This window comes from Cibotium barometz, chromosome 53 (genome assembly GCF_041138505.1).
Source record: "Cibotium barometz isolate CiBa-2024 chromosome 53, ASM4113850v1, whole genome shotgun sequence".
NCBI classification, from domain to species: Eukaryota; Viridiplantae; Streptophyta; class Polypodiopsida; order Cyatheales; family Cibotiaceae; genus Cibotium; species Cibotium barometz.
Window position 1 is genome coordinate 5,963,688 of NC_141098.1, and position 21,683 is coordinate 5,985,370.

Sequence of the window (21,683 nt, forward strand, 5' to 3'; positions counted from 1 at the left end):
ATACATCTCATCACTTCACATACATTAACATCTATCCAGTTTACATCGCATCTTATCACATCCATTTCACATCACATCTCATTCATTCACATCCCGATTCACATGCTAACACATTCATTCACGTCCCGATTCACATGCTAACACATTCATTCACATCCCGATTCACATGCTAACACATTCATTCACGTCCCTTATCATTCATTCACATCCTAATTCACATGTTATCATATTCATTCACATCCTATATTATTCATTTACATCCCGATTCACATGACATCACATCTCATCTATTCATTCACATTTATTTGATTTGCATCACATATTATCACATTTATTTACCTTTCATTCTCATCACTTCTATTCTCATCACATCCATCCATCCATTCTTTTCCATCTATCTGATTCGCATCCCATCTCATCACATCTTTTTACCTCTCATTCTCATAACTTCTATTCTCGTCACATCCATCCATCCATTCATTCCCATCTATCTGATTCGCATCCCATCTCATCACATCTATTTACCTCTCATTCTCATCACTTCTATTCTCATCACATCCATCCATCCATTGATTCCCATCTATCTGATTCGCATCCCATCTCATCACATCTATTTTACCTCTCATTCTCATCACTTCTATTCTCATCACATCCATGCATCTATTCATTCCCATTTATCTGATATTCGCATCCCATCTCATCACATTTATTTACCTCTCATTCTCATCACTTCTATTCTCATCACATCCATCCATCCATTCATTCCCATCTATTTGATTCGCATCACATATCATCACATCTATATATATAATGTAAGAGAATTCTTATTTTTGATATAAAGATTCTTAACGCATCTATTTATGCATAAGAACAACTTCACTAGGAAATAACACTTTTATATAAAAATCCGTTTATGCATGTATTTATGCATAAATTCAATTTCAAGGAGAATAACACTTTCGAAATAAAAATAAATCTTTTATGCATCTTTCTATGCATAAAATCAAAATTAATGAGAATAACTCTTTTGAAATAAAAATAAATTTCTTTATGCATCTTTCTATGCATAAAATCCAAATTAATGAGGATAACTCTTTTGAAATAAAAATAAATTTCTTTATGCATCTTTCTCTGTATAAAATCAAAATTAATGAGAATAATTCTTTTGAAATAAAAATAAATTTCTTTATGCATCTTTCTATGCATAAAATTAAGATTAATGAGAATAACTTTTTTTAAAATAAAAATAAATTTCTTTATACATCTTTCTATGCATAAAATCAAAATTTGATGAAAGTAACTCTTTTATATTAAAAAAAATTCTTTTATGCATCTATTTATGCATAAATTTAATTTTAATGAAAGTAACACTTTTATAATAAGAAAATTCTTTTATGCATCTATTTATGCATAAAAATTAATTTTGATGAAAGTAACACTTTTATAATCAAAATATTCCCAATATGCATCCTTCTATGCGTAGAAATTAATTCTAATGAAAATAATACTTTTATTATAAAAATATTTATAATATGCATTTCTCTATGCATAGAATAAAAATAACACTTTTAGAATACACAAGCGGTGGGGATTACCCTTTTTGAATAATAAAAGATAAACCTTATTTCACAAAATTTAAGAAAATTTTGCCATAACCTCCTTTGTATGGCTGACCATTTTTCAATTTTTTTCATTCTCAAGTTACTTAGAAATTATCCCAAATGGTTTAAAGCATTCTAATCTAATCAAATTCCACTTTTTAAAGAGAAACAATATGAAAAGTTTAATTCTAACAATTTGATTACACATCTACAATAAAGAAAGGCTGAATTCAAGAATGAAGAGAGGGGGAAAGCCTTTCCAACAAGGCATACCATCATTTTTCATTTTAAAGAAACAAAAATTAGAAAACCATTAAATGGAATAAAGAAAAAGTAGGATTTCTAGCTTACATGAATTTTTGTGAGCTTTCCTTTGGCTTGATGGTTTGAGGGATCTACTCTTGTTTGCATTAAGAGTGGCCACCAATCCTTTCGAAGAGGAAATGGTCAAAAACTAATGAATTATCAATAAATTCACTATTTTTGGCTCTAGGGAGGAGTAGAGCAACAGTGCATAAAATACTATTAACCATTTACAAAGGGGGAGGCTTCATTTATAGGAAAAAGTGAGCCTCTAACCAAGCAAACTGATTCTAGAATTTTCCAGATCAGTTTGGTCAATTTTTGACCATTTTTAGGTCAATTTAGCTTACTTTTTGGATCTAGTTAAAGCAGGAGAGAGGAGAGATGAAAATATCTCATTATTTGTGAGTTTAAAACTCAACCACACATGTGAAATAGGCACCTCCTTCATGAGGGGAATTCCCCCACACCGAGGTGTCAAAAATGCATCATTTCTTCTAAATATCTCTTCTTTTTTAACTAATAACCTTGTCCTTAGTCAACTCTTCATCTTATGTGAGTATTTACTCATTTTTGGGGGGATTTTCTTTTATTCTTCAATTTATCTCCTCCCTACATTTGGATTAATCTAATTGGTCCATAGGAACCTTAATTCAAAAATTCTAGAAAAACTGGACCCTTAGGCTAAGGTCCTTTTTACCTGATTTCAATTTATTCCAATTGCACATTAGAAATTTCTTTTTGAATATCTGTTTCAGGTGAAACCATTTTAAACACTAGGAGGATTTTTATATCCAAAAATATCTCAATTTTGAATTACCTTTCTCTAGATATTTTCTCTCTCTATAAGATCAAAAGGGGAGGTTTTTACACCTGCACACCTCAAAAGCTAGAGGGAGGAATCTTACATCCTACCTCACTTAAAAAACGCGAGATTTTCTCATCTCGCAAAATTAGAGGAGAGCTTTTTTCCTTAAGATCCAACTGATTCTGGGGTTCCTTATAGTTTGGTGAACCCAACAGAATCCTGGGATAAAGATCCACTTCCATCTGAAGACCCAATTACCAATTTACGAATTTCAGTTTGAATATCAATTCGTATGATTTTTTTCACACAATTATAACCTTTTACTTCTTCTTCATAAATTTTTGACATTTTTCGCTTCTCGGTTGATCCTCATTAGCCAATTCACTCTGATACCAGTTGTAAGATCCCTGTCCCCACTGCGCAACAAATTTAGGGGTGCTAGCAGTGGAAGTAGCACTTCTTGCATGGGGTAGGGTTCCACACTCGGGGCCTCGCCCACGGATATCCGGACAAGAGACTAATCCATCGGTTCTTCCAAAACCGATCCCGGAAAAACTTCTCTTACCCGGAAAGCACGGGCGATTCCTCTAGGATAACTTTTCTCTAACGTAGTCAAAAACCTTAACTAACTGAACTGATCTGACCGAACCCGTAAGTCCCAAGTTAGATCAGCACTTGCATAAATTCAATTTTAAGGAGTAACACTTTTGAAATAAAAATAAATCTTTTATGCATCTTTCTATGCATAAAATCAAAATTAATGAGAATAACTCTTTTGAAATAAAAGTGAATTTCTTTATGTATCTTTCTATGCATAAAATCAAAATTAATGAGAATAACTCTTGAAATAAAAATAAATTTCTTTATGCATCTTTCTATGCATAAAATCAAAATTAATGAGAATAACTCTTTTGAAATAAAAATAAATTTCTTTATGCATCTTTCTGTGCATAAAATCAAAATTTGATGAAAGTAACGCTTTTATAATAAAAAAAATTCTTTTATGTTTCTATTTAGGCATAAATTCAATTTTAATGAAAGTAACACTTTTATAATAAAAAAATTCTTTTATGCATCTATTTATGCATAAAAATCAATTTTGATGAAAGTAACCTTTTTATAATCAAAATATTCCCAATATGCATCCTTCTATGCATAGAAATTAATTCTAATGAAAATAATACTTTTATTATAAAAATATTTATAATATGCATTTCTCTATGCATAGAATAAAAATAACACTTTTAGAATACACAAGCTGTGGGGACTACTCTTTTTGAATAATAAAAGATAAAACTTATTTCACAAAATTTAAGAAAATTTTGCCATAACCTCCTTTGTATGGTTGACCATTTTTTAAATTTTTTCATTCTCAAGTTACTTACCCTAAATGGTTTAAAGCATTCTGAACTAATCAAATTTCACTTTTTAAAGAGAAACAATATGAAGAGACAATTGATTACACATCTAGGATAAAGAAAGGCTGAATTCAAGAATGAAGAGAGGGGGAAAGCCTTTCCAACAAGGCATAGCATCATTTTTTATTTTAAAGAAATAAAAATTAGAAAACCATTAAATGGAATAAAGAAAAAGTAGGATTTCTAGCTTACATGAATTTTTGTGAGCTTTACTTTGGGTTGATGGTTTGAGGGATCTACTCTTGTTTGCAACAAGAGTGGCCACCAATTCTTTTGAAGAGGAAATGGACAAAAACTAATGAATTATCAATAAATTCATTGTTTTTGGCTCTGAGAGGAGTAGAGTAACAGTGCATAAAATACTATTAACCATTTACAAAGGGAGGAGGCTTCATTTATAGGAAAAAGTGAGCCTCTAACCAAGCAAATTGATTCTAGAATTTTTCAGATCAGTTTGGTCAATTTTTGACCATTTTTAGGTCAATTTTTGACCATTTTTTAAGGTCAATTTAGCTTACTTTTTGGATCTAGTTGAAGCAGGAGAGAGGAGAGATGAAAATATCTCATTATTTGTGAGTTTAAAACTTAACCACACATGTGAAATAGGCGCCTCCTTCATGAGGGGAATTCCCCCACACCGAGGTGTCAAAAATGCATCATTTCTTCTAAATATCTTTTCTTTTTTAACTAATAACCTTGTCCTTAGTCAACTCTTCATCTTATATGAGTATTTACTCATTTTTGGGAGGATTTTCTTTTATTCTTCAATTTATCTCCTCTCTACATTTGGATTAATCTAATTGGTCCATAGGAACCTTAATTCAAAAATTTCAGAAAAACTGGACCCTTAGGCGGCTAAGGTCCTTTTTACCTGATTTCAATTTATTCCAATTGTACATTGGAAATTTCTTTTTGAATATGTGTTTCAGGTGAAACCATTTTAAACACTAGGAGGATTTTTATATTCAAAAATATCTCAATTTTGAATTACCTCCCTCTAGACATTTTCTCTCTCTAGGCCAAAACAGGGTAAAACAGGATCTTTCTTTTATTTCAGAGAGGGGAATAATTATAAGGTCAGAAGGGAAGGTTTTTACACCTACACACCTCAAAAGCCGGAGGGAGGAATCTTACATCAACCAACAGATCCATATAAAAGAGCCATGGACTCATCCGTTGAGGACCAGCACAACAAGGACAATCAACGAGATCCATGCCAGAGTTGAGAAAACAACTCTAACACGTTGTTCCATTTTCTTCCTCGACGCACGCGTGGGTATCTTCGTGGTTGAAAAAATGCAGGGGGGAAGAGATTGCATCCAAATGCGATTTCCGTGGAACCTGCATAAACTGACTCACCAACCCAACAGCATAGCTCAAATCTAGTCTGGTGATCGTCATATAGATAAGGCTTCCTACTATGCGCCTATACATAGTAGGATCCTCCAAGATCTCTCCTGAATCTGGAATCAACTTGCCATTCTGATCCAATGGCACGGAAATAGGCTTACAGCATGTCATACCATACTTGGACAACATGTCCAAAGCCATACTGTCTCTGTAGTAATCCAATACCATGTGGTGACCTAATCACCTCAATGCCCAAGAAATATCTGAGCTCCCCCAGATCCTTCATCTCAAACTTCTATCTAAGCAAGATCTTTACATCAAAGATCTCTGCATCATGGTCCCCTGCAATGATCAAGTCATCTACATAGATGACAACAAGCACAACCCCTCTATCACCATGTCTCACATACAGCGAGAAATCTGCATTGGTTACATGAAAACCAATAGTGACAAGATATTCAGAAATCTTGTTAGACCATGCTCTTGGTGCTTGTTTTAAACCATACAAGGCTTTCTTCAACAACCTGCAAACATGCTCGGGGTGACCCACATCCTCATATCCAGGTGGCTGCAACATATACACCTCTTCTTGCAAATCCCCATGCAAGAATGCATTCTTTACATCCATATGATGTAAAGACCATTGCTTTGACGCAGCCATTGCTATCACAACTCTCACTGTTGCCATCTTGGCAACTGGGCTGAAAGTTTCCTCATAATCAATGCCATATGTCTGCGCATATCCTTTGGCTACCAATCTAGCCTTGTACCTGTTTATACTTCCATCACTGTTATGTTTAACTTTATACACCCACTTGCATCCAATGGCTTTCTTGCCTTCAGGCAATTGCACTAAATCCCAAGTCTCATTTCCATATAGTGCATCCATCTCCTCATCCATAGCTTTCTCCCAACACACATTTCCAACAGCCTCATCAATGCATGTGGGCTCAACAACCTGCACAACCTTTGCCATATATGCATAGTGATGTGCCACATAACCATCATAGGTAAATCTCTGCACAGGATTTTTCACTCTCCTAGATCTTCGCAGCTTTGCATTCATGGCTTCCATAGCCTTCTTTACACCAGGTGTTCTCATAGCTGGGATCCCAAGCTCCTCATCAAGGCTCATGTCTGAGCCACTAGACTCTCCATCAACATGAGAATGCCCTGCAAAAATGTCAGGCATACCAAGGGGCTCAACCACTTTCTCTTTTCCTTTACATGATGTACTAATCACATTTGCAGGACTGGTATTATGATGCAGCCTGCCACTCCATGGTCTATCAACAGACCCACTAGATGAGGACTCTCCTCGTCCACTCAAAGACTGTGTGATTGCTGACCTGCATTCTGTGCAACCACACTTTCACTCACATCAGAGGCCCAACAGCTTCTTTTTCAGCAGCACACCAGCTGCTCATCTCATAAAAAACAACATCCCTGCTTACCTTCAACTCCCTTGTGGTAGGGTTATAACACTTGTATCCCTTTTGCTCAAGGGAATATCCAATAAACACACATTTTTTTGCTTTTGGATCCAGCTTAGTTCTCAGCTCATCTGGCACATGCACATATGCAATGCATCCAAAGACTTTCAGATGAGACAAATCTGGTTTTCTGCCACTAAACCTCTCCTCTGGAGTTACATCATGTATGGCTGCAGTTGGAGTCCTGTTCATGATGTATACTGCTGTAGAAACAATCTCAGCCCAAATGCTATGCGGCATATTCTTCTCTTCCATCAATGCTCGCGTAATCTCAGCAATGTGCCTGTTTTTCCGCTCAGCAACTCCATTTTGCTGCTGCGGAGTGTATCTGCATGTGAACTGTCTCCGAATACCATTCTTCTTCAAAAATTCAGAGAACTCATTGGAGAAGTACTCTCCCCCTCCATTTGACCTTAGGCACTTTACATATTTCCCTGTTTGCTTTTCAACCAAAACTCTGAAATTTTGAAAATGAGTGAACACCTCACTCTTCTCCTTCATGAAATATACCCACACTTTCCTTGTGTGGTCATCAATGAAAGTCACATAATACCTGCAGCCTCCCATAGATATGGTCTTCGTAGGACCCCATACATCTGAATGCACAACATCTAGTGCATTTCTGCTCACATATCTGTTACGTGGAAACACATGCTTTGTTTGCTTCCCAAATTGGCATGCTTCACATATTTTCTGCATACCTTCCACTTTAAATTTTGGCAGCCCTGTCACAATTCCTTTAGTCTGCATAGACTTCAATCTCTGCACATTCACATGTCCAATTCTTTTATGCCAAATGTCTGTGTCTGCAACAATTCTTGAACCGTTTGCAAATATCGCAACACTCATTTCAGGCATGTCTACATTCAATGTAAACATTCTGCCCACTCTATTGTCTTTTGCAACCAACCTGCACTTGTCTTTAAAATCTTCAACATAACAACCATTAGGGTTAAACCGAACCTGCAAACCCTGCTCAATCATCTGGCCAACTGAAACCAGATTCTTTGTTATGTTCGGAACATGAAGTACATCTGTAAGGTACTTCACTTTGCCATCCTGCATAGACAATGGCACATCTCCAACATGGGTGATTGGATGAGCAGTGTCATCCCCTGTTTCCACAAAACGTGGTCTTTCTGGGTTTTTCATCTCCTTAAACCACTCCCCATGACTTGTCATGTGGTTCGAAGCACCTGAATCCACATACCATACATCATCTTTTTGTGCTGCATCAACATTTTCAGACATGGCATTCACAACATGCTGCATAACAAACCACCTTTCATTATCCTCATTATTTCTGCTTGAGGAGGATGCATAGTTGTTTTGCTGCACTTTCCCATTTTGCATGTCAGCCTGCTTCTTATAACATTCTGCCTGCACATGTCCAGGCTTACCACAATAATAGCATTCACGTGCATCATTATATTGCGTTTGCCAATTTCCATGGCCTCTTTGACTCCCCCTGCCTCTGAATTTGCCTCTTCCACCTGCGTGTTGTTGTTGTTGTTGTTGTTGATTCTGGGACTGTTGTTGTTGCTGCTGCTGTCCATAATTCTGATTACCTGTTCGGCCACCTCCTTGACCGCGTCCACGGCCTCCTCTACCTCGTCCTCTTCTTGAACTCGTGTAGAAGGCCTGTTGCTCTGAACTGTTTTTGCTTTGTGAAGACTGTTGGTCTTCACCCAAGCTCTTCTCTTTGATAATCAGCATAGACACCAAATCTGTAAAGTTGGGAATGTTTTCCCGAGTCTGAATAGACGTCTTGAACGCCTTGTATTGTGGCCTGAGATCACGTAGACAGACCTCCACCTTATCATCATCATCTACTGACACACCAATAGATGCAAGGGATTCCACAATACCCTTTATCTTCAACGCATAGTCATTCACAGACATGCTCTTTTTCTCCACAGTATGAAGTTCATTCTTCAACTGTATCTTGCGTGCCTTGGTATTTGTTTCATAAAGCTTTACCAAGGTGTCCCACGCCTCCTTGGGGACTTGGCATCCTGAATGTGCCCAATCATGGTGTCCTGTATACTAATGGAGAGCCAATATATTACTTTCCTGGCTCCTTGGTTCCAGTCTTTAAACTCTTTCACATCTGCAGCAGTCGGATTTATATCCGCCGGTATCTCCGGTGCCTCTTCATGCTCACCTTCTATGTAGTCCCAATAGCCCTTTCCCATCAGGAAATTCGTCAACTTGAACCTCCAAGCATGGAAGTTATTCTTATCAAGCTTCTCAGCCACAATCTGGGTTATCCCATCATTTGACATCTTGCCAAACACACAATTTAACCAGAAACAGCACTCTAGTTTGTCGTGCACAAACTGCTATATTTCTGCAGTGGTATTGTAGTACTCTCAAATGTCACAACCAGTGACCTCAATGTGCATACATACACCCAATGGCAACTGTAGACCTCTTTGTAGCACCCACAGTGTCTGCACAATCAATCTGTCTTCCTGCAGTTCTTAAAACAGAGTTCTGCAGAGAATCGATGACTTACCCGCAGTGCTCGAAATCGCCTGCTTTCTGAAAAACGGAGGTCCAGACGCGCCCAAAACGCGTTTTCGGCCTAGAAAAATTCTGTCCGATAGGACATTATAGTTGCCCTATAGCTTTACTCCCGCGAAGAAAGCTCCTCAATCAGAGATCGTCTGTCGGTGCCTCCCGTAGAGCTCCCGACAAGGGTGTAGTCACCAACACAAATAGGGAAGAGTAGTTGAAGCTCTTACCCTCGTACCGCTTCCTGTGGTTCTCTTGCTTGCAGCTTAGCCCTTAGCATGAACCAGGCTCTGATACCATGAAAAGATGTAGGGGGGAAGAGATCTTGAGCTCTTGCAAGCACACACACACACTCACAAAACCCTAATAGAGAACACACAAGGTGAGAGGCTGAAAATCTTCTTCTTCTTCACTCAATACTCAACACACTATATACAAGATAAGAGTACTCATAATATGAAAGGTACTCAACCAATACATACACGGGTTCTCTATAGTGTGAACCCGACTAAATGAGCTAGCGCTATAACTATGCCAGTCTCTAGAATGGCTGTCATATAGCCTATCATCCCACTGGCCGCATATCACCCAAGATCTCACCAACCATGCCAGTGGTGTAAGTGTGGGGCCTATCCCCCAGGTGGGTCATCATCAGTGTTCACCGCCTCACTAGACGAGCTCGATATCTCAACAGTGGTGACCCAGAGCCCGAGCACCGTATGTTCAGCAACCTCTAGGCTCCTTCGCAGGTCACCTATCGCTTCACTCATAGGCCACTTCCTTGGTCCCTCATCCACCGTACTGGAAGCTCACCATTTAAATCGATCTCGATTGACCTTGCTACGCAAGATGTCCTCCGTTGACTCTCCATCAGCTGTTGCAACTTTATCACTTAGGTCTCCACGACCTCATTCACAAGATGGTCAAAATGCTTCCCTAGCATTCTTGACATAAAACAGTAATTTAAAAACAGGTCATAAATACAGTTTCTAACGAACTCTCATCTTTTGACATTGTTCCACATCATTTCTCGTTATTCCACATTCTTCTACATCAATTCACATTACTTATTCCACATCTAGTCATATGTATTCCCATTATCTTCATCCATTCTCATCCAATCATATCATATTACATCTCATCACATCTATCCATATCACATCACATTCATTCACATCACATCTCATCACATCACATTCATTCACATCACATCTCATCACATCCAATTACATCTATTCAAATCCTCATCACGTCACATCCATCCTCATCACATCTCATCCATTCACATCTATCCATATCCACATCACATCTCATCACATCCAATTACATCTATTCAGATCCTCATCACGTCACATCCATCCTCATCACATCTATCCATATCCACATCACATCTCATCACATCATATTACATCTATTCAGATCCTCATCACGTCACATCCATCCTCCTCTCATCACATCTCATCCATTCATATCTATCCATATCCACATCACATCCATTCACATCACATCTCATCCATTCACATCTACCTCGATCCACATCACATCACATCACATCCATTCACCTCACATCTTTCACCTCACATCTTATCCATTCACATCTACCTAGACCACATCACATCACATCACATCTATCCACATCACATCTCATCCATTCACATCTATCCACATCACATCTCATCCATTCACATCTACCTAGATCCACATTCATCTACCTTACATCTCAGCCATCCATTCACATTACATCACATCCATTCAGATATCATCATATAACATTTACATCTCATCGCATCCATTCACACCCATTCACACCCATCACACCCATTCACACCCATCACACCCATCACACCATCACACCATCACACCATCACAACATTGACATCTCATCACACCCATTCACACCCATCACACCATCACACCCATCACACCCATTCACACCCATTCACATCCATCACATTCATTGCATCCTTATCACATCACATACATTCCATCCACATCTATCCTTATCACATTCATTGCATCCTTATCACATCACATACATTCCATCCACATCTATCCTTATCACATCATATTCATTCCATCCATATCACATCACATTCATTCCATCCACATTACATTACATCACATCCACATCTATTCATATCACATCACATCCATTCACATCTCATCACATTCATCCATATCCATCCATTCATTCATATTCACATCTATCCACATCCATCCATTCATTCACATGCACATCTACCACTTCACATCTCATTCGCATCCATTTAAATCACATCACCTCCATTCACATATCATCACATCTCATTCACATTCACATCCATCACATTCACATCCATCACACAGATCATTCACATCTCATCACATTCACATCCACATCCATTCACATCACATCACATCTCATCCACATCTCATCACATCCACTCACATCTCCTCACATCACATTCACATCCACATCCATTCACATCACATCACATCTCATCCACATCCACTCACATCTCCTCACATCACATTCACATCTTATCACATTCACATCCACATCCATTTACATCACATCACATCACATCTCATCTACATCTTATCACATCCACTCACATCTCCTCACATCACATTCACATCTTATCACATTCACATCTACATTCATTTACATCACATCACATTCACATCTTATCACATCCACATTCATTTACATCACATCACATCTCATCCACATCTCATCACATCCCACTCACATCTCCTCACATCACATTCACATCTTTTCACATTCACATCCACCTCCATTTACATAACATCACATCTCATCCACATCTCATCACATCCACTCACATCTCCTCACATCTTATCACATTCACATCCACATCCATTTACATCACATCACATCTCATTCACATCTCATCCACATCTCATCACATCCACTCATATCTCCTCACATCTTATCACATTCACATCCACATCCATTTACATCACATCACATCTTATCCACATCTTATCACATCTCCTCACATCACATTCACATCCACATCAATTACATCACATCACATCTCATCACATCTCATTTACATCACATCACATCTCATCACATCTCCTCACATCACATTCACATCTTATCACATTCACATCCACATCCACATCTAATCTCTGTGTGTGTGTGTGTGTGTGTGTGTTTGTGTGTGTGTGTGTGAGTGTCTCTCTCCCTCTTAGCAAGCATGACGTACACACTAGTTTCTCTGAGGTGCTCGAGGAGAACTGAAAAAGAAGAGATGGATAAATGGATTAAAAAGATGAACTGATAAATCGAAACAATAGAAATGTAACACACATGAACTTTTTCTCATGATTTGCTAATGGTTTTCTTGATAAATTGGTTATGATGCATAAAAGCTAACTTCTTTTTTGTTAAAGCATGGTATTCAAGGAGCACAGTATTCATGCAACATACAAGCTTGAACCGAATAATAACACTTTAAGTAAGTAACCTCTCTCTAAATTGCCAACAAGTAGAATGCCATCCAAGCAAAGCTTACTCAATGAAAAAAAACTAAATTATCAAGAGGAACACTATTATTCAATCAATATTAACTAACTCTCATACTCTCTTCCTTCTTGTAGGGTTAATTACAACAAGCAATTTGAACAAAGGAACAAAAACTCCCAAAGAGAAAATCCGGAACATCTCAAGGTAGCCTACCTTAACACTCTGTGTTGATATAATGAGACAAAGAGAAAACAATAATAATTCCTCTACTTTTGGAGTAATATATAGCTCACCCTAGCTTGACCTAGATCTCACCTATATATACCTATGGATAATCAATATTAATTACTACTTGGGGAGAAATCTATGTGTGTGTGTCTCTCTATCTTTCTCTCTCTCTCCTCAACATGGTATCAAAGCAACTTATCCTTTCTATTAGAGTGACCTATCCTTTCAACAATGAAACAAATTGATTTAAACAGTATTTATTTTATGTGTTTCTTTTACATCACTTGTTTTCAGCTCTATTTTCATGTATAACATTGTTCTTATGAGATTCTTTACATGATTATCTTGGCATTTTATTATGTTGGTCTATGTAGATTGTCATGTACAAGTGTATGCATCACCCTAGGTATGTCACCCTAAGCGTGGTTCCATCTCAATTTCTTGCATCATAAGGATGCGGCTAGGATGCATCAACAGGTGGGTGGCCTCATGACACTAGCCCATGTGAGTTCTTGTGTGCTTAATATGGCAATGGTAGGCAGGTGACCAACGATCAGTGTTAGTGTGTGCAGATTGTCATATACAAGTGTATGCATCACCCTAGGTATGCCATCCTAAGTCTGGTTCCATCTCAATTGCTTGCATCATAAGGATGCAGCTAGGATGCATCAACAGGTGGGTGGGCTCATGACACTAGCCCATGCGGGTTCTTTTGTGCCTAATATGGCAGTGGCAACAAGTGGCCTTGATCAGTGTTCGAAAAAAAGTATTTCTCCAAAAAGTTGAAAACCTTCATAAAAAAAATGTGAAATTATTTATATAGAATCATCTTGAAATCTGAAGATTTTTTGTTATATAACTTCGCAAAGTATTTCTACCTTCAAGTTTTAAATTTCAAAATGTGTAGATGCAAACTACACTAAATCCGGGTTTATTTAGAACACTGGTCATGATGGCAGGTGGGTGGCCTCATGGCAGTAGCCCATGCAACATCTTGTGTAAAGTGCCTAAGGTCAGATGGAGGGGGAGAGTACTTCTCCAATGAGTTCTCTAAATTTTTGAAGAAGAATGGTATTCGGAGACAGTTTACATGCAGATACACTCCGCAACAAAATGGAGTTGCTGAGAGCGGAAAAACAGGCACATTGCTGAGCGAAAAAACAGGCACATTGCTGAGATTGCGCGAGCATTGATGGGAGAGAAGAATATGCCGCATAGCTATTGGGTTGAGGCTATTTCTACAATAGTTTACATCATGAACAGGACTCCAACTGCAGCCATACATGATGTAACTCTAGAGGAGAGGTTTATTGTGGCAAAAAACCTGATTTGTCTCATCTGAAAGTCTTTGGATGCATTGCATATGTGCATGTGCCAGATGAGCTGAGAACTAAGCTGGATCCAAAAGCTGAAAAATGTGTGTTTATTGGGTATTCCCTTGAGCAAAAGGGATACAGGTGTTATAACCCTGCTACACGTGAGTTGAGGGTAAGCAAGGATGTTGTTTTTGATGAGATGAGCAGCTGGTATGCTACTAAAAAAGAAGCTGTTGGGGCTGATGTGAGTGGAAATGTGGTTGCATAGAATGCAAGTCAGCAATCACAATCTTTGAGTGGACTAGGAGAGTCCTCATCTAGTGGTTTAGTTGATAGACCATGGAGTGGCAGGCTGCATCATAATACCAGTCCTGAAAATGTGATTAGTACATCACATAAAGGCAAAGAGAAAGTGGTTGAGCCCCTTAGTATACGTGACATTTCTGCAAGGCATTCTCATGTTGATGGAGAGTCTAGTGGCTCAGAGATGAGCCTTGATGAGGATCTTGGGATACCAGCTATGAGAACACCTAGTGTAAAGAAGGCTATGGAAGCCATGAATGCAAAGCTGCGAAGATCTAGGAGAGTGAAGAACCCTGTGCAGAGGTTTACCTATGATGGTTATGTGGCACATCACTATGCATACATGTTGTACAGGTTGTAGAGCCCACATGCATTGATGAGGCTATTGGAAATGTGTGTTGGGAGAAAGCTATGGATGAGGAGATGGATGCACTATATGGAAATGAGACTTGGGATTTAGTGCCTGAAGGCGAGAAAGCCATCGGATGCAAGTGGGTGTACAAAGTAAAACATAACAGTGATGGAAGCATAATGAAGTTGAGTACATTGATTATGAAAAACAGTAATTTACATAATAAAAACACCTTTAATCATGTGTAAAAATACATTATTTGTAAGATTCCTCCCCAGCCCCTCAAGATGTCTAGTTTCTTCCCCTGTAATCAATCCCCTTTTCAGAATAATAAAAGATCTTGTTTCTACTTGTACCTGTTTTGGCTTAGAGAAGAGAGAGGTAACTTAGTTTTTAGATATCTTTGGATGGAAAAATATCCTTTCTTATTAAACTAAACTCCCCGAAACAGAAGTTTAAAAAGAATTTCTTAAGGTGCATTAGAAATAAATTATAATCTCTCAAAAGGCCTTAGCCTAAGGGTAGGAAGAAATAAAGAAAAACCCCCCAAAAATGAGTAAATACTCACATAAGATGAAGAGTGGGCTAAGGACCAAGGAAACTAGTTAAAAAACTGATTTTTGATACCTCAAAATGGGGATTCCCCCTCATGAAGGAGGCACCTTTTTTCTCATCATCGCTTTCCATTTTAAATCAATAAAATGAGATATTTCATCTCTCCTCTCTCCTCTCTCCTAATTCAAGTCTAGTTCCAAAATGAGATATTTCATCTCTCCTCTCTCCTAATTCAAGTCTAGTTCCAAAAAGTAAGCTGAACTAAAATGGTCAAAAATTGACCAAACTGATCTGGAAAATTGTAGAATCAGTTTGCTTGGTTTGAGGCTCACTTTTTCCTATAAATAGAAGCCTCCCCCCTTTGTAAAAGCTTAATAGTGTCTATGCACTATTACTCTACTCCTCTCCCCAGAGCCAAAAACATTGAATTCACTTGATAATTCACTTGTTTTTGACTAATTTCTCTACAAAGAATTGGTGGCCACTCTTGATCCAAACAAGAGTAGAACCCTCAATCCCTCAAGCCAAAGGATAGCTCACAAAACTCCATGTAAGTTATTAATTTTACTTTTTTTAATTCTAATCTATGGTTTTCTGAATTCTTTGCTTTTTAATGTGATTATGGATTATAAGCCAAAAGGCTTCCCCCTTCTCTTCATTAAGAATTTCAGCCTTTCTTTATCCTAAAATGAGTAACAAATAAAATGAGTTAAACTTTTCTTATTGATTACTCTTTAGAAGTGAAAATTTGATTAGATTAGAGTGCTTTATTCATCTTGGAATAAATTTTAAAGTAAATTTAGAATGTAAAAATTGAGAAATGGTCAGCCATACAAAGGAGGTTATGGTAAATTTTTCTTAAATTTTTGTGAAAATTAATTTTATCTTTATGTTATTCTAAAAGAGTAATCCCCACCGTTTGTGCATTCTAATCACAGTCTTTGAGTGGACCAGGAGAGTCCTCTTCTAGTGGGTTTGTTGATAGACCATGGAGTGGCAGGCTGCATCATAATACCTGTCCTACAAATGTGGTTAGTACATCACATAAAGGAAAAGTGAAAGTGGTGAGCATGTTTACAGGTTGAAGAAAGCCTTGTATGGCTTAAAACAAGCACCAAGAGCATGATCTGACAAGATTTCTGAATAGCTTGTCACTATTGGCTTTCATGTAGCCAATGCAGATTTCTCGTTGTATGTGAGACATGGTGAGAGGGATTGTGCTTGTTGTCATCTATGTAGATGACTTGATCATTATGGGGGACCATGATGCAGAGATCTTTGATGTAAAGATCTTGCTAAGATAGAAATTTGAGATGAAAGATCTAGGGGAGCTCAGATATTTCTTGGGCATTGAGGTGATTAGGTCACCACATGGTATTGGATTACTGCAGAGACAATATGGCTTGGACATTTGGACATGTTGTCCAAGTATGGTATGACAGGCTATAAGCCTATCTCAGTGCCATTGGATCAGAATGGCAAGTTGAGTGCAGATTCAGGAGAGATTTTGGAGGACCCTACTATGTATAGGCGCATAGTAGGAAGCTTGATCTATATGATGATCACCAACAGACCACCAGATTTGAGCTATGCTGTTGGGTTGGTGAGTCAGTTTATGCAGGTTCCACGAAAACCGCATTTGGATGCATTGAGACGCATACTGAGATATGTGAGGTCTACTTTGCATTGTGGACTATTCTATGAGACTGGGGCAAAGATATGTGTACATGGGTACACAGATGCTGATTGGGCTGGTAGTATCTCAGATAGGAGATCTACTAGTGGATTTTTATTTTCTTTGGGGAGTGCTGCTGTGACTTGGAGCAACAAGAAGCAGCCTACGGTTGCTCTATTCAGTACAGAGGCCGCGTATAGAGGAGCTGCTATGGCAGCATGTGAGGTAGCTTGGTTGAGAAAGCTACTTGCAGATTTGGGTCTATCAGTGGATAGACAAGTTGTCATTTTCTATGACAACATTAGTAGTATAGTTGGCCAGGAACCCAGTTTTTCATGCTCGTACGAAGCATAAGAGGTCCACTACCATTTCGTCAGAGAGAAGGTCTTGGCAGGAGATCTTGACCTTGTTTATGTCAGCACAGAGGATCAGGTAGCTGACATCTTCACCAAAGCATTGGGTACAGAGAAGCTCCGCAGATTCAGGGCTTTGCTTGGTGTACATGAGATGGAGTTGAGCTCGAGGGGGAGTGTTGAGATATCGAGCTCATCTAGTGAGGCGGTGGACACTGATAGGCCCCACACTTACACCACTGGCATGGTTGGTGAGATCATGGGTGATATGCGGCCAGTGGGATGACAGGCTGTATGACAGCCACTCTAGAGACTGGCATAGTTATAGCGCGAGCTCACTTTGTTGGGTTCACACTATAGAGAACCCTTGTATATATTTGGTTGAGTACCTCTTCATATATGTGTACTCTTATCTTTGTATATGGTGTGTTGAGTGTTGAGTGAAGAAGAAGAAGATTTTCAGCCTCTCACTTTGTGTGTTCTCTATTAGGGTTTTGTGAGTGTGTGTGTGTGCTTGCAAGAGCTCAAGCTCTCTTCCCCCCTGCATCTTTTCAAATGGATATGAAGTCGATATGAGCGAATGGATGAGATGAGATGTCATGTGAATCAGAATGTAAATGAATAATATAAGATGTGAACGAATGAGATATGATGAGACGTAATGTAAATTAAGAAAGATAGGAATGGATGTTATGTGAAGTGAATGAATCTAATGTGATGGGATGGAAAATGATGTATCTGGTCAAGAATGGATACACATATGATTTTGGATTTGGGTTAAGTAACATGGATTGATGTGAAACAATCTGGAAAGATGTGAGTTCATTATAGAAACTTTATTTGTGAACTGTTTGTAAATGATTGTTTTATGTCAAGATTGATGGGGAAGCATTTTGACTGATTTGAGAATGTGGTCATGGAGACCTACGTGATACAGTTGCAATAGCTGTGATGACAGAGAGTCAACAGAGGACGTCTCGCGTAGCAAGGTTGACCGATGTCTTGACCAGTCTCGGTTCGATTTAAATGGTGAGCTTCCGGTACGGCGGATGAGGGACCAAGGAAGCAGCCTATGAGTGAAGCGCTAGGTGACCTGTGAAGGATCCTAGAGGGTGCTGACCATACGGTGCTCGGGCTCTGGGTCGCCGAAGATACCCACACGTGCGAGATATTGAATCAAGGAGTAAGAGTTGTTTTCTAAAACTGGGCATGGATCTGGTTGATTGACCTTGCTGGTCCAACGGATGAGTCCATGGCTCTTTTATATGGATCTATTGGTTGATCTTGCTGATCTTCAACGGAGATTCCATCTTGATTTTTATAAAAGATTATATTGCCAGGTACTATGAGCTAGGAACTATTGAGAAGGTCCCTGAGTGGGTAGGTGGTGAGCGTTCTGGTTGCCAATGATGCCATAGATACTCCGATGAAGGAATGATTGGAAATAAGGATTCAACCAGAGATTTTGAGGATTGTGATCAGTGACACAATGGTTTCATCAAAGGATTGTTTTAAAGATAGCTGATGCTGAGAAAAAGGTATTTCAAAAAGGGTGTGTAAGTGGTGTGACTAGTTTTATGCTTGCATGAACATCTGGCTAGGGGGCCTGGGAACTCTTTTCCCTAGTACTACCCGGGACAAAACCTAACCAAATTCCTAATTGGATCCCATCATGACATTGGTTGGGCGGTTGGCTAACCCATGGGACTAGATGGGGTTAGGCTGGATTGATGGATCCATAAATCGAGACTCAATTTCTATTTAGTTCGATAGATGAAGTAAATCTCGGACGAAAATTGTTCTATGGAAAAAGAATCAACGGCTGTGCCTCTCGATGAGGAAAAAAGCGTTGGTCTCTATGACCCAAGTGCAATCTATCCCTTGATCTGACTATGGAACTTACGAGTTCGGTCAGATCAGTTCAGTTAGTTAAGGCTTTTGACTACGTTAGGAAAAAGTTATCCTGGTGGAATCGCCCGTGCTTTCCGGGCAAAGGAAGTTTTTCTGGGTTCGGTTTTGAAAAAATCGATGGATTAGTCTCTTGTCCGGATATCCGTGGGGTGAGGCCCGGAGTGTGGGACCCTACCTCGCGCAAGAAGTGCTACTTTCGCTGCTAGCACCCTAGAATTCGTTGCGCAGTGGGGTCAGGGATCTTACATGAAGTTTCCACCCTACTATCCCACCTTGATGCCATGAATATTAGCCTAAGAGGTTTCTAATTGAAGTTTTGTTTTCCCTACTTTTGCCAAGATTCATGGTTGCTTGGGTTTGGATGCTTCAAACCATGTAGTAAGATGTGATAGTAAGCATGGGAGTCTTAAACAAGTAATTCCTCCACAACATTATAGCCATGCGGTGTTTGCTGATGGTAATGTGAATTCCCAAAAAGTCAAGGAGAAACTACAAGGTGTCTATTTTTCATTGTCATGGCCATCAGTGGGTGGGTTGGATGCTTAGGATAGTGTCCCATTGTTTAGAACCTTAATCACGCAGCATCATGTGCAAACAACGAATGCTTTAATTGATTCCAGAGCGGACTACAAAGTTTGGGATCATTATACTTGAAAGTGAGCATCCAAGATCAACCATTCTACTGCTCTTTTTACGTTGCTAATGAAAACCAAGCTTTGAAAGTTGTTGTTTTAGGCGCAGGACTTGGATGAAGCGTTTCAATTGCCAGTTGAATTGGACCTCCAACAACGAGTACCAAATCCTTACAAGACCTAATGCCCTTGAACCCAGAAGATATGTAAACAAGGACGCCTACAAATTGGCAACAAGAAAGAGCTGCAAAAGAAAATCAACGGCCACTTGTAAGAAAAAGCGCACAAAGCTAGGTAGCAACAATGGGTAAGAAAAGATTTACTGAAAGCACAGGGTTACTATGAGGGGAAACAACGTGTTTGGGTGCCAAAGCCTAAGCCAACAATAGTCAAGCTAGAAAACAAGGCTTTCCCATCTCAACACACACAAACACCAAGCCACTCTATCGAAATCAAAAAGCATTACAAGGTCAGATTTGTGGAGCCAGACACTAATGCACCGGAGACAACCAAGGCTGATTGAGTTTCCACTGGGCAAAAGACAGCACAGCCATCCCCAACCTTTCCACTACCGGCCCATTTCAACACCAATGATTGTACAAGCATAAAGGAAAAAGAAAAATTAAATACACAGCTGTCACAACAAGAACAACATCAAGTGCTACAAGAAATTCAAGCCGCTGCCTGCACGAACGCTTTTCAAAGCAAACATGCTCCAGGAGTAGCATCAGGGGCAAGGCAGGGGGAAGAAGGTGACCATGGCATTCACAAGGCATGAGAAGTCAAGTGTGAAGCACAATAGCTCAAAATTTTGATCCGCGGAAGTGACGAGAGTAAAACATTGCAAAAGCGCTTAGGCGAAAAGCGTCAAAACTTGCTTTTTGGAGAAACTAAGCATCAATCAAGCAAAGCAAGTGCATAATCATGAAGCCAAGCCACCTCAGCATGCAAACAACTCTTCATCTGCTCACACGGATCTAGGAATCGACAAGCAAAGATGTCAATTCCTACACTCAGAGGGTCTCTGCTGGGCTTAAAATGAAAATCTGACTTGATGGACATGATAGGCATCATGTGAAAGCACAGCACGGCAAAAACCTATATAAATACTTATTTAACCACAATATCACTCACAAGAAACATAGGCCATCATAATACTCCAAGTTCTAGATAAAAAGTTTATGTCATTACATGATTAAAACTATTTCACACATAACCATGCAATCTACTTCTACAAATTATCATATGCTATAAAAGAAATTCTTGTATATTAAAAGAGTGATTTTAATCATAAATGATCTGTATGCATAAACATATGCATAAAAGATATTTTTTTAATATTAAAAGTGTGATTTTCATCATAAACGATTTTATGCATAAATTAGATGCATAA